General features: G+C 43.3%; 1 protein-coding gene across 3 annotated transcripts in view; it reads right to left on the reverse strand.

Moving 5' to 3' along the window:
• Positions 1 to 15,668, reverse strand: part of KCNAB1 (potassium voltage-gated channel subfamily A regulatory beta subunit 1) — a 438,166-nt gene that overhangs the window by 106,628 nt on the left and 315,870 nt on the right. The window lies entirely within an intron of this gene.

Below are 15,668 nucleotides of genomic sequence, written 5' to 3' on the forward strand. Positions count from 1 at the left end.
GAAATAAATAAGATACACAGATATATTTTATAGCACAGGGACTATAGCCAATATTTTATAATGACTTTAAATGGGGTATAATGTATAAAAATATTGAATCCCTATGTTGTACACCCAAAACTAATATAATATTGTAAGTCAACTATACTTCAATTAAAAAAAAGAAATGTACAGAATATTTAACATACGTGAAATAACACTGTTGGAATAAAATTAGACACTATGGGATACTAGGACTAAATGGCAACTTCTGTTTTTTTTTAACAAATTCAAATATTTTCAATATCTTATTCTAAACTGGTTGAAATTAAGGTTGAAAGTATGTATATACATATATTTTTTTTTTCTTTTCCTGTGAACTCCTAGCATGGGACCTGAAACACAGTATGTGCTCAAATACATATTTTTATTTTTGGCTTTATCTCTTGTCTTTCCATAGTAAGTTATTATGAATAAGAACTCTCTGGAAAAACACTACTGTCAAGAAGTTTGAAAGTCAAGGTGACCTCCTTTACACTTACTTTTTTCTTTAAAAAGTTCACGGCAAATCTTTATCTTTGTGCAGGGATATATTTTTTTGATAGTTCAGTGAGTTATTCTCCCCCAAACAGTAATAATTTTGAATAACTCTGGTGTAGCTGTACATAAAAAACAGTTTGTGCTCATAGGACTATCAAGATATACTGGGAAATAAATTTTAATTCCATGGCGAGGCAAAGAAACTTTCTTAGTGAAAACAAGATAGGGATAATATATTGTGAAAAAGAATGAAAAAATTTTATAACAGTCCTTTCAAATTCTCCCTCTTGTGCTGTGAGTTTCATGATGTTTATTGTATTAAATATCACTAATGAAAACTCAAAGTTGGAATACAAAGTGCTTCACATACTTTTTGACTAAGAAGTTTTTGAAATGTAGAGAAATTAAAACTGAGGAAATATATAAGGGATAATTTAGCAAAAACCTAAAGATTTTTAAAAGTTCCCAACCCTATTACACTCAAATTAACCCAATTCCCATGTTTCCCTGTAGATTTATATATTTACATACAAAGATTAGCTTATTTTATCTGTAGCTGTTAATGATTTCGACTTTTTCTTTTTAACCTATAATGTCCTTTTCCTAATGGAAAATTCATAGCTGTATCAAGCAGATGAGGTATTTTAGCATTTTCCATAGAACTATGCATGAAATTTTTTATGCACCCTTTCTCTATTTCTAACTAAGCTACAAAGGTCTTCCTCTTTCAGTAACTGTATGTAGAAATTTATCATGTTAAAGAAGAAAACAGAGCAATACTAAATCATAAAACCATGTTGGTGTATCTTTAGTTTTAGGAGATCCCGTTTAATTCAAATTCTACATAGAGTCACTTACCTTTGAAATGATATTTTATATTATACTGAAAGCTTAATTGTGGTATGGAAGAAGTCCAGAACAGCTCCTGGCAGCCTCATCTGGACACTGGTGCCCCCAGGCTTTGGCACTGAGGCAATGGCAGTATTATAAACACATAGTCCGATTTTACAGGTTGGAATGAAATTTCCTAACATGCTATATAGAAAGTTAAATGTAGATAACCAGAGGCATCAAAAAATATAAAAAATATACTGCTATGTCAACAATACTTTGGATTGTACTCAAACACAGAGGACAGCCCTTCTTGAGACATTTTCAAAACTACTAACATCTTGGGATAATCTCTGTATCCCCAGAGACTACATAAAACCTGGTACATAGGAGGGGCTTATTAAGTGTTTCATGAATTCAAGAACAGCAGAGAAGAAGTGATCCTCATAGAAGTAGTGTTCAATAAACTCTTTTATTGCCTGCTGATTTTCTTTTCATTAATTCATTGCTTGGAAACGAGTAAATATGAATAAATCCATCTGTGGCCTTTATATGAGTTTGTGACCTGGGTACCCATCAGCCACCACACTGATATACACAATGAGAGGACATTCTGAAGGATGGCTGGCAGCTTGGCCTGGATCTAGGGAGTAATTATGGTAGAAATAACACTTGCGTTTGCCATCTTAAAGCAGTGATGGCATCTATTTCTCCTTCTGCTAGAACCAGGGGCCCTGATTTAGGGAAGCAAGGGAGGGTGTGCCCAGAAGGAACTCCTGGGGCAGCAAAGATAACCTCCTGGTGACTCTCCATCTTTGGTTATTTTGTGGTTAGTCAAGAACCTTAAGGATCACTCACTATGAAGAATTAGAACCTTCTGTTAACTAGGAAAGAAAAAGAGTACCTAATGGCAGTGAAGAGTGTGCTACCAAAAAGTTGGGTGTGTACAGCCCCTCATGATTCCTGAAGGCTGGGTGGAGAGCTCAGTCTACCCTCCCCAAGGACAGGGGATCTCTCTGCCTTGTTCATCACTGCCTCTCCAACACCTAGAACAGATTTGAGTTTTGCAGATCAACTATCTCACATGTCCTATGCAACGCATTCTAAAATCATCTCTTATTTTTCAAAAAATCATGAAGGGTAGGTATTTTCATTTTCTTTCAGATACACCTGAGGTTCATTATGTATGTGGCTAAATAGGTTCACCTTTGAGACCTGGTTCATCTCTAAAATAGACACTGATACCTACTCCAGTATTGCTGTGAGAACTAAACGAGACAACGATGGAACACTTTTTGGAGAACTTACATTGTGCCAGGCGCTGTGCTACACACTTTATAGACATGATCTCATTTGAAACTCATGACCACTCTGATTTGAATTTATTTGCTGGGGAGGGGGAGGGGGTGGTTGAGCCGGGATGTGAGCCCAGGCAGAGTGACTCCACAGTCCACGCCCTTAACAATTTCAGTAGTATATGCCAAGGGTCTAGTACAGTACCGAGCATACAACAGGTGCTCACTAAATGTTACTTTCCTTCTTATCTTCCAAAGAGATACTATTTGAAGCAGCAAAAGTTCCATAGGAAGATAAATGACTTTTCCTGAGATGGCAGTGAAAGCCAAAGTCAACATTGGAATGCACCAATTCTAACAGTCTACTCATCTCAACAAAGCTCAGGAAGATTTATTATTTATTACAGATCATTCTGAAGTGACACATGGAGAGTGATGAATAGACTAAAACGTCAAAAATGCTGCAAAATTCTGAGTTTCAATTGGACTAAAGCTAGATGAAAGACAAACACCCCACCTGGTACTTGTTTCTTCATTGGGCACCAGAAGTGGCATCCGTCTTGTTCTCTGGTTGTGCCTCCTGCATGCTGCCTGGGAATCCAAATCTCTTAGGTGCTCAAAGCTTCCATGGTGGACCCAGCCATCTGATGAGCAAGTAACTCAGGTGGCGAGCCAGGCCAGCTATCCTCAACTCTGGCCCAGTTAGTAGGACCACCTGGGAGCTGATGCCCTGCCCCACCCCAGAGATTCTAGTCTGGTTGATCTGAGGAAGTGCCCAGGCACAGGTATTTTTTAAAAGCTCCCATGCAACTGTACTGGTAGCCAGAGTTGAAAACTGGTTTAGGCAGCAGTCAGGATGTCATTGAATGAACTCAATCCCTCTGCAAGCTCCCAGTTTGATGGGAAGCCCCAGAGTGGTAGGGAGAGAGACATTACGTACTGGGCCCAGAGGCTGAAGAACAATACAACAAAGCAGGTGGAAGTTGGCTTTGACCCCAAACTGGAGAATGTAATGCCTTTTTAGAGTCTTTAGCCCTGACCACATAAAGGGTTACAGACTATTCTTTCAAGATGCTCTCTTTGGCACTTTGCCCTTCATTTTATTAGTATTATTAATCTTCTGCAAAAATCCCAGTGGCAGTAAATGACTGCAGCAAAAATAGCTTAGTGGAAATAAAAAAGGGTGGAATAAAAAAGAGCATCAGCAGTCTTGTTTTCTGGGACAGGATGACAAGGGCCACCAATCCTAAGAGAATAGGGTACAAGTGAGACACATCAGTTTGATGGGGTCAGGGCGGAATTTCTCCCACTGGTGCCATATAGAATGATTAATTCATTATGGAAAGTTGAAAGCTTCGCTGAAGCCTAGTCAGAGATGGGCTATGAGATCATTATACTGTTCCTACATGTTTTATTACCTCTAGACAACTCTTGATTTTTCACTAACAGGTTTTCATGTCTATGGCACCGTATTCAAAAGAAATACAAAGTTCACTCCAAAGACAAACATAAATGCATGTTCAGTTTTCTGTGTCACTGTCCCCTCTCTTATCAGAGGTAGTTGAGAGTCCGCTGTCTTTTCCTTATGTCTGTCTCCAGTGGCTCTACTGGAAGAGCAACACAGCAGCCATTAAAGTGTCCGAATAAAGTGCCCAGTCTTCTTAAAGTCACACTGGTATAGAAACTACAGACATTTAGCACACCCTGGAATTTGCAAACTCTCAAGTATAAAACTCAGTTTCAGAAAATGTAGGCAATGATTATCAGAAGAAACCGTAGTAAAGGTTGATGGGGTGGAAACAGAAGACCACAGTGGTGTCATGAACAACAGAACTGAACTTGCACACAAGAGAACTTGGGTGGAGGTGTGCCTCATGTGTATTCTGAATATATGCATTAATGACCAGATCATAAGCCCTCGCATGCTACAAGCTGTCACTCTTGCAGATTTTGTGTAGGTACATCCCCACACACGTTGTCCTCAAACTCTTTACCTTCCTCCAGTCTATCTATTCTGTCTTCAATTCCTTCCTTAACCAGGGAGCTTAGGCTAGCTGGATGACGTGGTTCACCATTTAGAAGATTCTCTTGCCCTATTCTCAGCTCCATTACTTCACTGTTCCTTCATTTCACCTGCCTGGCAAAGACTGACACCTAGAGGAGTCTGACTGTCCGGCTGCTCATCACCTATAACCAAGATGCTGAGCTGTGCTGGAGAAAATCACGGACTGCAGAGAACCATGCATCGTAAATTCCTGGTCTACAGTAACTACACAGAGAGCCCACCAGACCTCTGCTTTTTAATCATCCCCCCCACCCCGTTTGGATTTCAAACCTGCCCTACTTTTCTCAACCTCAGTCCTACCTCCTCCTTCTTTAATGTCACCAGATAAACCTGCCTCCTGCTTCACAGAGAACATAAAAGAAATAAAGTGTAAACCCCTCTCTACTTCCTGCTACCAAAGCTATCAAACTATCAGACGTGACTGCCCATTTCCATGTGGGCTTCCAGCTGCCTCTGGTATGAGAACAGCCCACCTCCGTCACCCTCAGGTGGGTGTGCGCTCAACACTGGCTTCCGAGGTAAGGGAGCACAGAATAAGACAACACCCGTCCTTTCCTCCTTTCTTCCTGTCACTGGGGAAGAGTGTCCCTTTTCTTTCCAAGGCTGTTTCTCTGCTGATCCCATCTCCTTGCTCCTTCTCAGGGCCCTCACTCCATTGACTATCATCTCTCATTACTGCATCTTCTCTTTGCTTGAATTCTACTTTTTTTTTTTTTTTTTATTGGAGTATAGTTGCTTTACAATGTTGTGTTAGTTTCTGCTGTACAGCAAAGTGAATCAGCTATATGTATACACATATCCACTCTTCCTTGGATTTTCTTCCGATTTAGGTCATCACAGAGCATTGAGTAGAGTTCCCTGTGCTATACAGTCTGTTCTCATTAGTTATCTATTTTATACATAGTAGTGTATATATATAAATCCCAATCTCCCAATCCATCCCACCCCCCCTTACTTTGTTTATTTCATTAATTTTACACCCACATTTTACTTCCTTTTGGTTCATATTTGTCTGATTTTTATTTGCCCGTTTAAAAATTTTCCATTTATCTCCATCCTCTCCCTTAAAGAAGGTATCTAGGAACTTTTTTTTTTTAACCCAATCTCTGAAACTTTGTAATTTACTACACTGACACCTATGTTAGTTCTTTACTTCAGATATTTTATTTTATGCTTTTAAAAACACTTCCCTTTGTATTTTCTTTACCAGTCTTTCGCTGATTTGGCCAAGCCTCATTTACCTCACAGTCCCCCTACATATTCTGCGCAGGCTCTGTGTATACGCTCACAGTGCAATGAACTGGGCTCACAGTTAGTGGGCAATTCACTGACTGTTACATTTAATCTTCTGTAAAAGTGAGAATATTTGAGTCGTTTGCAGCCTGTCTCCTTGCCTCTACTCCCAGTCCTCTCTAATTTGCTGTCTGCAGTGAGACCACAGCGACCAGAATGAGCTTCCTAAAATGCATCTGGCCAAGCAACACCTGGAGTGAAATATTTCAGTGACTCCTCATCACAAAACAGATACATTCCAAGCTTCGTGGCATGGCTTCCAACGTTATTCATAATCTTCCCAAAGTCATCTCTCATCATTTTCTCTCCCATGTAGTTCCTTCTCCAGGCCATGCTGGTTTAGACTCCCAGGCTTCTCTTCCTGAAATTTATTTATCAATTCATTTAGAAAACACTTATTGAGCCCCATAATTTTTCAGAGCCATGCAGATGGTGGGGTCAAAATGGCAAATAATAATAATGGTGTCTTTTTCCCGGAGCTCCCAGTCCAGTGGGGAAGACAGAAAAATACCACATCCTGGTAAGAGGGGTTGTGATAAGAACTAACAGGAAGCCTCTGTCTAGACGTGGATGGTCAGGAAAGCAACCATCAAGCCTAGATCTGAGTGAAGGGTAAGTAGGAAATGTTTTTAAAAGGAATGCCTGTGGCTTTTTTTCCTTATCCACCTGACAGATTCCTATCCATCCTTCAAAATCCCACTGCCCCTATCAGCACCTTCCTCATTCCCCAGAAGAGGTGGTTGCTTCATCATCTGTGCCACTTCTGTGTCCTATACCTCTATCTCTCTCTCTACCTCTGTTATTGTTAAACTGCTTTTTTCCTTGTTTTCTCTTTGACCTGGCTCTATCCTACCCTATTCATCCTTTCATACTCAGCTCAGATATTTCTTCCCCCAGGAAGCCTTCCATGATCTCCTCTTAGGCAGCCCTCATATGTGTTCACACAGCACCTCATATTTCTCTCAGAGCCCTGGTCACACTGTGATTCATTCATTCATCCATTCATTCCATAAATGAGTATATATAAGCAGCTTCTCTGATCTAGGCATGTGTTCCGAACTGATAATCAAGCAGGAAATAAGTCAGACTAATAAGCTATCACCAGCAAACATAAATGCAAGGTGTCCTCTGGGGGCACACAGCCCAAGGATCTCATCTTACCTGGGAATCAGGTCACTGCCCCCTCCCCGCCTCCCCGCATGTGGGCTGTGTGAAGGTGGCCACTGGTGCTCTGGTGTGTTTTTTCTCCTGTTTCCCCAGCATGCCGTGTGGCACATCTTGTGAAATCTTTGGACACACAAATGAAGGAGAGGAGTGCTGATCCCGTGCTTTCCAGGGATGATGGAATCAGCCTCAGTTTCTACCCTCTAAGAGCTCAAACTGAGACATGGGTGGCATCAGAGGCAGCCCATCCACCAGCAGGACCAGGGAAGCCAACCAGCCCTCCCAGGAAGGTGCTGGAAGGAAGGGTGACTGGAATGGTGTGACAGGTAAAAAAGCCAGAGGGTCACTTCTAGAAATGAGTCTCAGGGCCAGTCTTGCCTTCTGTCTTCAGCCAGAAGCAGTTAAGTATCACCACGGAAAGCAGGTCGGCTGAGTTGGGCTACAGTTTCTGCTCAGAAAGGGCCAAAGGAAAGGGTGGCATAGAGCAGAGGGTGGAGAAACGGGAAGGAAGGTAGAGTAAGAGACTAAGAAGAAACATGACAAGTTCCCCCAGAAAACCTGTTTCTAGCAATTGCAAGCAGAGCCAAGCCAGGACCATCATCTCCTGTTTCCTTCTCTTCAGCCTGAAGAAATCCCCATGGTTAGACTGTCAGCTCTAATTTAGCTACTGCTCATTACCTCATCACCCATTTTCTGTAACTGCATGTTGGGTAGCCTCCTCCTCCTCTCATTTTAATTAGTAGTCAAATACAAAGTGAGCATTGATGGTATTTTCTGCTTTGTTCTCCTGGAGGTCCTCCTTTGCATATTCCAGGTGTTAGGATGAAGCTTTTATTTGTAAATGAGCCTCAGGTCTCCCAGATCCTTCAACATGATGGGGAAGTATTAAAAAGGCAAAGCTTCATATTTATCCTGCTGAGGAAAATTCTGTCCATTAGGCAAACTGAGGGAGCAGAAGGTAAACATGAGCTGACTCAGCAAACTCTGAGCATACCTCATGCTACAGAAAGGGCTGGGAGAATTTTGCTTTTCAACCTTGGCTACCAAAGACACAGAAAAGGCTCAGATAAGCTAAAATAAGTGGGGGAAGGGCTTTCAGGATCCAGGAATATCTTTTCTTCTTAACTCAGAGCAGAGAAACTCAGAGTACTTTAAGCAAGAGTGCTTTAAATTTCCTTTAGGAATCTGCATTCTGTGGTTGGGGTGGATTTAACCCTTCCCCAGCTTCAGGGGTGGTTCTTGATTGCCGGCAGTTCTTCAGTGACCGATTCACAGATGGATATGTAAGGCAGTCAGAGCCAATGGGATATATGGCTTGGAGCATGTGCAGCCATCTTGTCACTCTGAGGGCAGCCTGAGAATGGACAAGCCTCCAGCTTGCAGAGCTCATAGTCTGATCCCTGGATCAAGCCATTTGGGTCCACTGTCCCTATGAGCCTAAAAATTTCTGTTTCTGCTTAAGCTGATGCTTTCACTTTGCTTCGAACTGGGTTTTCTGTTCACTGACTCTAGAAGGCTCCTGGTTGACTTAGTAGTGCTAAAAAGAACTGGGATTTTATTCCTAACTTCATCCAGCTGATGCCTCAAAGGCCTACATACAAATCTCCACACATTTCCCCTCAGTGTGTTAACCCACAGCAGCCTACCCCTCAGGCATTTATGCTGCCCTCCAGGAATGGCTCCCCATGGCCCTGCCTCACTTAAGCCAAGCACACCAGAGGCACGGCCCCAACCATACGAGAGGACAGCACCCCATCGGGTTCCCTCATGTTTTAGCCTCACTATTGGAGTAGCTCAATTGCATGGTTGATTGAAATGGAAACTTTCATTTGGGTTTTTATATTGCAAAGGGTATAGGAGGGAGTTCCCTGGCGGTCCAGGAGTTAAGACTCTGCCCTTCCAATGCAGGGGACACGGGCTCGATCCCTGGATTTAAAAAAAATAAGGGGGTATAGGAAAATAATCTTATAAATGTACTCTTCATAAATGTAGAGTGTGTATAGGGCACAGTCTGGGTAAACAATATGAATACACTTGCACATACATAGGTATGTTTCTTCTTTGAGTACAGGAGCTATGGCAGGGCTTCATGAGGTCTTTAGGTCTTTAGGGCTGCACGGGAGGGAAAGTCATTCAGGGCATCCACACAGAAGCAAAATGTTTGCACTCAGCTGCCTTCTCACTGACATCTCTTATGGGGACAGCTCACCTGATCATGCACCAGAATCACAGATTCTGGCCCCCATTCTGCCTGTGGAGCTTAGACAGATCTTTGTCTACCCTACTCTGGAGAATGATGCCAGGAGTTGTTTAGGCTCTGACATTTTCTAGTTCTAAAGTAGAGTAAAGGCACTTTCACCCAGCTGTTACCCTGGAGTCTTAGTGAACCTGACTGTTGCCCATATCACGGCTGATAGAGCTGGAGGGGGCCTTACATGCCTGGTCTAGCTGTTCACTTCTCAAGGTGGAGAGAGGTGGAGAGGGCAGTGGCTGCAGGCCCATGGAGACTGGAGGCGGGGGGTGGCGGGGAACAGGCGGCTAGTGGAGGGGCAGGAGATGCGGGCTCTGTCGTCTCTACCACTGGCCTTGAACAAGACGTTTCCCCTCTTCCTGCCTCTGTTTTTCTCATCTGTAAAGGCGGGGATGACTGCAAAGACTAATTCCTCTCACAGCTGTGAGACCATGTTTACAAATTGTCATCACTTCCAACACATTGCCCATATCTGGGTCTGGGGAAAACCTTTTCTCCCCCACTACCTGATGGTTTTGCAACTACTTGTTTCACTTTTGGATCACAGATTAACAAATGAGGGCTACTCATCCTTTTATAACTGCACTGAGGGAGATTAGGGTGTGTGTGTGTGTGTGTGTGTGTGTACTCTTGAAGTTGTGTAGACTCTTCTGCTTTCTATTCTCCAGTTCTTCCCTGAACCCAACTCCGACAATGTGTGGAGCATCAGGCTGCCCGTCTGTCACCCAGCTGTGTCTCAGCTCCTGACACCCTCTATGAGGGAAGCAACGGCACATGGCCGGCAGCCACTGATAATTCAGAGGGCAACCAAGTTGTCAGCAATTCTGAAAATGGATTTTATCCATCAAAGTAGAAAATGAGGAAGAAATATTCTAAAACAATTTTATAAAAATATAAATGCCTCTTCATTTTTAATGTGTATGCACCATGGCATTTATTCAAGGTAGACGTTCCAGGAAAAGTGACAAGCCTATAATTCTCTTGTTATATGTTTAATATTCATGCACGATTTAAATTCTGTGGGTATCCTGGTCTTAAGATAGTTCACTTTGTGTTAAGCAAAAAAATTGGTTAACGTTCTGAGAGAAGAAATTGCCCTTTTAAAGTTGTTTCTCGTGTCTCAGAGGCATTTTATAAAAACTTAATGTTGTTGTTGTTATGTTATTATAATAATAGGAGAGATGGCTAGTTTACATTGGGTTTAGCAACAAGAATGAGAATCATGAAGGGTGTCAAAAATAATATCATTCATGTTAAACATTTAATGTCATGTTTTCCTAGTGTCAAAATATTTAGTGCAGTGAGAGCATCTCTAAGGCAGAGGGAGATGAGCCAGGAGTACATTCTGCACATATGCAACACATTAAGAAGAAGCCCACACAGTTTAGTCATAAGATTCACTGCTTTTGCTCTAGAAGGTTCCCTTGGCTAGGGCAGGGCACAAGGCAGACGGGCCCAGGTGGCAGGCGCTGAATGGAAGGGGAGGTGAGCTCAATCTGCCCGCCCCAGGAGCCTTCCCAGGACACTGGCTCCAGAGAACCCCGAGGCCAACCCTGAGCTGGCAGGTTTTCCTCTTGGCAACCGCAGTTCCGGTGGAGATGCCTCAGCCAGCTCCAGGGCCTGGGCCTGGAGGCAGCAGCCAGGATAGAAACACAGCCAGCACCTGGCTCACCAGATACCAGTCCACAGACGTTGCCATCTCCTTCCACCTGGTGAGGACAACGGGTTCCAACCCTACCACTACGCCTCAGAATCATCGGGACAGTCTTTTAAAAACACCTGTGCCTTGGGAGACTCTTATTCAAAAGGTCTGGGTGGAGACTAGTTATCTGCTTTGTAAAAAGCACCACAGGTAATTCTGCTGTGCAGCCAGAGTCGGGAAGAAACACCTCTTGAGACACTCAGTGTCTCCAAGGTGTTAAAATATTTTACTTTATGACTTCATTCCTTCAAGGATGAAGTGTGAAAGGGCTGCCTCAATGAACACAGAACATGATGATCGTGGAGTCAGTTTGCTCTGCCTGGGAATTACCGCCTTGAGGTTTATGGAAATCAGGCACCAAAGGCATAGGGTGTTCCTTCCCTTCTTCACTGCTAGGTCCAGACCCAGCCCTGTCTGGCAGGAACACATAACATGCCCTCCTGACCAGTGAACAGCCCAGGAGGACTCCTTTGGGGATGATGGTCTTCTACATGAGGATCCATATGTGCTCAGCTGAAAAATGAGCAAGTGACCACATACCCCCTCATCTGTGCTCCTCCCATCTTCCCATAACCTTGCTCACTCCCTAGAAATACCTGACTGTTTGCTTTGCCACATACACCTGTGCAATGTTTTACAAAACTAGCAAAATGCTTTTATTAGTTAGGGTTCTCCAGAGAAATAGAACCTCATAATTTCTTATAAAATTTATTATATATTTTTATATATAAATATTAATATATTTTATACTTATATATATATTCTATATAATTATAATATATAATAAAATATATTTACATAGAGAGAAATTATATATATACATATACACACATATATATAGAGAGATTGATTTATTGTAAGGAATTGTGTCCCATGATTGTGAAGGCTGAGAAGTCCCAAGATCTGTCATTTGCAGCTCAAGACCCACGATAACCCATGTGTAGATTCAGTCCGAGTCTGAAGGCCTGAGGACCAATAGAGCTGATGGTGTGTAAGTTCTAGGCCAAAAGCCAGCAGGACCCAAGAAGAGACAACGTTTCATTTTGAGTCCAAGGGTCAGAAAAATCTGATGTTCTAGCTCAAAGCAGTCAGGCAGGAGGAGTCCCCTCTTATTCGAGGGGGCTCAGCCTTTTTATATTATTCAGGCCTTCAGCTGACTGAAGGAGGGCCATCACCCACATTAGGGAAGGCAATCTGCTTTACATAGTCTATGAATTCAAATGTTCATTACATCCAAAGTCATCCTCACGACACACCCAGAATAATGTTTGACCAATTCAGGCACCCTGTGGCACAGTCAAGTTGACATAAAATTAACTATCACATGCCTTTCTTCTTGCAAGCCTCTTATGTGGAGGGAAGCGTGTATATCCCACAGTGAGTGGCACAGGGTAAAGTCTGCCCCTTTTGAGCACCTGTAGGAGCAGCTGCCTGCTGTGGGGTGTCACCTCCAGTGGCAGGAATCAGAAGGGCCTCCTGCTCCTAATGTGTGTGGGTAGATGCCCTTTCCATCTGCAGCAGTAAGAGCCCTGCTACATACTCTGAGCCCCAACCCAGCCTAGACTCGTGTCACTGTGTATAGAGTAGACCCCCTGGTCCCTGACGCATGTTGGGGATAATCCTTGATGCTGGGCCTCTCTCTATCCCCTCTCCTCACCTCCGCTTGGCCTTCTCAGTTTCTGTGTTGATACGCTACTGGAAAGCCAAAGAACCAGGTTACTGGACCCCAGCATTTCATGATTTCTGACTTCCCCTGGATCTTCACTATTACCCACTGTGCATTTTGTCATTCCTTAGAGATTGATCCATGTACCCAGTCATACATTCAATAACTATATTTGTGCACCTACTACTTGCTAGATACTGTGATCTGCTGACAGTACAATAGGGGTATAGAAAAAACAGAGGCGATCTCTGGGAGCATGGAGTCTGACAGACTCCAAAAGGCAGGTGTCCTAAACCTGTCCAAATACCTCAGTCCTCTGTATTTGCAGGTGACCTCAGTGACAACCATGCATTCACCCTTGTTAGAATTTCCTGGGTCTGTATTTCCAGCCGGAGCTCTCTCCAGCCCTCCCCATGCCCTCTGGATATCTGAAGCTGAAGCTGGCAGGCTCTCAGGTCTCCTCTTCCCAACAGTGCTCCTGCGTCTCCTCTGTTCTCCTTCCTCTTAAGGCTCCCTCCTGCATCTCCTTCTTCTGAGATTTCAGCCCGTCCACCTACACACCCAATCCAGGAACTGGGGCACCCTCCTCTGCTCAGGGAGACCTCTCATTCTGCATCCCAAGGTCACCAAGTCCTGTTTATTTTTCCTCCTAAAAAATCACCCTCTTCCTGTACATCTTTAATACCACTACCTCATCATCTGACTCCAGTCTCAACCCTTTCCCCCTCTAATCTAGCCTTCATATCATTGCCGGAAAACAATTCTGATACATCTTATCATGTCCTACTCCTGATCCAAGTTTTTCAATGGCTTTTCACAAGCTGGAGCAGGGTTTTAAAACTTTTTTTTTTTTTGGAAGAAGGATGCTTTTTTTCCTTCGAAATGTAATACGAAGCACTAAAAAGAAATGAGCTATCAAACCATGAAAAGACACAGAGGAAACTTAAATGCATATTACTAAGTAAAGAAAGCCAATTGCAAAGGTTAGATACTGTAGGATGTCCATACTATACGAAATTCTGGAAAATGCAAAACTATGGAAACAGTAAAAGGATCAGTGGATGCCAGGTGTTAGGGGTCAGAGAGAAATAAATAGGCAGAGCACAGAGGATTTTAAGGGCAGTGAAACTACTCTGTATGATACTATAATGGCAGACACCTGTCATTACATTTGTCCAAACCCATAGAATGTAAAACACCAAAGTTATACATATACCTAATGTAAACTATAGTCTTTGGGTGATAATTGTGTGTCAGTGCAGGACTGTAACGAATGTACTACTCTGATGTGGGTTGTTGATAGCGGGGGAAGTTGTGTGTGTATATGAGGTAAGGGGAAATTTCTGTACTTTCTGCTCAATTTTGCTGTGAACCTACTCCTGTTCTAAAACATGAAGTCATTTATGACGTACTACATTAAAATTTTACATTTAAATTTACATTAAAAGTCATATTATATTTGCATTTAGAAAAAGTGGAGCTACATTGATGGAAGCGGTGGCAATGGAAGGAGGAGGGCAGGGAGAGGTGGAGCCCTGTCTGTGTCTCATCCCCCAAGTATTCCCTGAGACCTTGGGGATGTAGGACTTGGAGGAACACCAGAGACCTAGAGGACTAGAGCTCAATGCCTTAGCAAGGCAAACAATGGCCCTCCTGATCAGGCCTAGCTTTCCTTCCAGGCTCGGGTCTTGTGGTTCCCTAATACCCTGCATTTGAAATATTCTGCACATACACTAGTGTTTCCCACAGTACCTCCTGCTCCATGGGTCTCCCTCCAGGCCACTGCTCGTGTTGCCCCCTCTGTCTTTGATCCTTCGCCCTCTTTCTCTACTTAATGACTCCCTTCAAGTCTCAACTCAAGCAGCACTTCCCCTGTGAAGCTGCTCCAGATTCCCCAGAAGACCTTCCTCATGCTTGATTCATCCTGTACTCTCCATCATGGCATCCGTCCAATGCACTGTCTATTTTTGCGTGCCTGACTCCTACTACGCTGTGAGCAGTTTGAGAGCAGGGCCCTTGCTTCTTTCATCTGGATATCCCCTGTAACCAGCATGATGCCTGGTTTCCGAAATGTTTGCTGAGAATGAATGAGTAAATGAATGAATGAATACATAAATTCTCTCTTCCTCTCAGAAGATGATCCCACTTCCCACTAGACTGAGATGACGTTCAATCACTCTTTGGTGGATTTTCTCCCTTACCATCAGTTTCTTTGACTTTGGGTCTTGAGAGCAGTGGTCAGTGTATTAACAAACCAGTCCAGCCACAGCAGCCCACAGACAGGTTTCCACTTGATTTTTTCCCCCTATTCTTTTTTTTTTAAATTAATTATTTATTTATCTATTTATGGCTGCATTGGGTCTTCGTTTCTGTGCGAGGGCTTTCTCTTGTTGCGGCAAGTGGGGGCCACTCTTCATCGCGGTGCGCGGGCCTCTCACTATCGTGGCCTCTCTTGTTGTGGAGCACAGGCTCCAGACGCGCAGGCTCAGTAATCGTGGCTCACGGGCCCAGCCGCTCCGCGACAGGTGGGATCTTCCCAGACCAGGGCTCGAACCTGTGTCCCCTGCATTGGCAGGCAGATTCTCAACCACTGCGCCACCAGGGAACCCCCCCCCCCCCCATTCTTTTGTTAGCAGAACTGTGTTCCTTTAGATGTATCTTCAGTTCGTCCTTGGGTTATTTCACCTTTCTGCTCCCATTTACATATGCTCTTAGTTTATCAAAAGGAAGCTTGGCAGGGCAAGAAACTCCCAGCCTGTCCTTCTCTGGTGGAGAAGAAAGTCAGAACTGTTAGCTTTAATATGACGTTTAAAGTACTTCAATAAAAGACATCTGTAGTCGTGTGATTGCTTGGAATATTTAATACTTAATTTTCAAGGCCT

Source organism: Eubalaena glacialis, chromosome 6, assembly GCF_028564815.1.
Source record: "Eubalaena glacialis isolate mEubGla1 chromosome 6, mEubGla1.1.hap2.+ XY, whole genome shotgun sequence".
Classification (NCBI taxonomy): Eukaryota; Metazoa; Chordata; class Mammalia; order Artiodactyla; family Balaenidae; genus Eubalaena; species Eubalaena glacialis.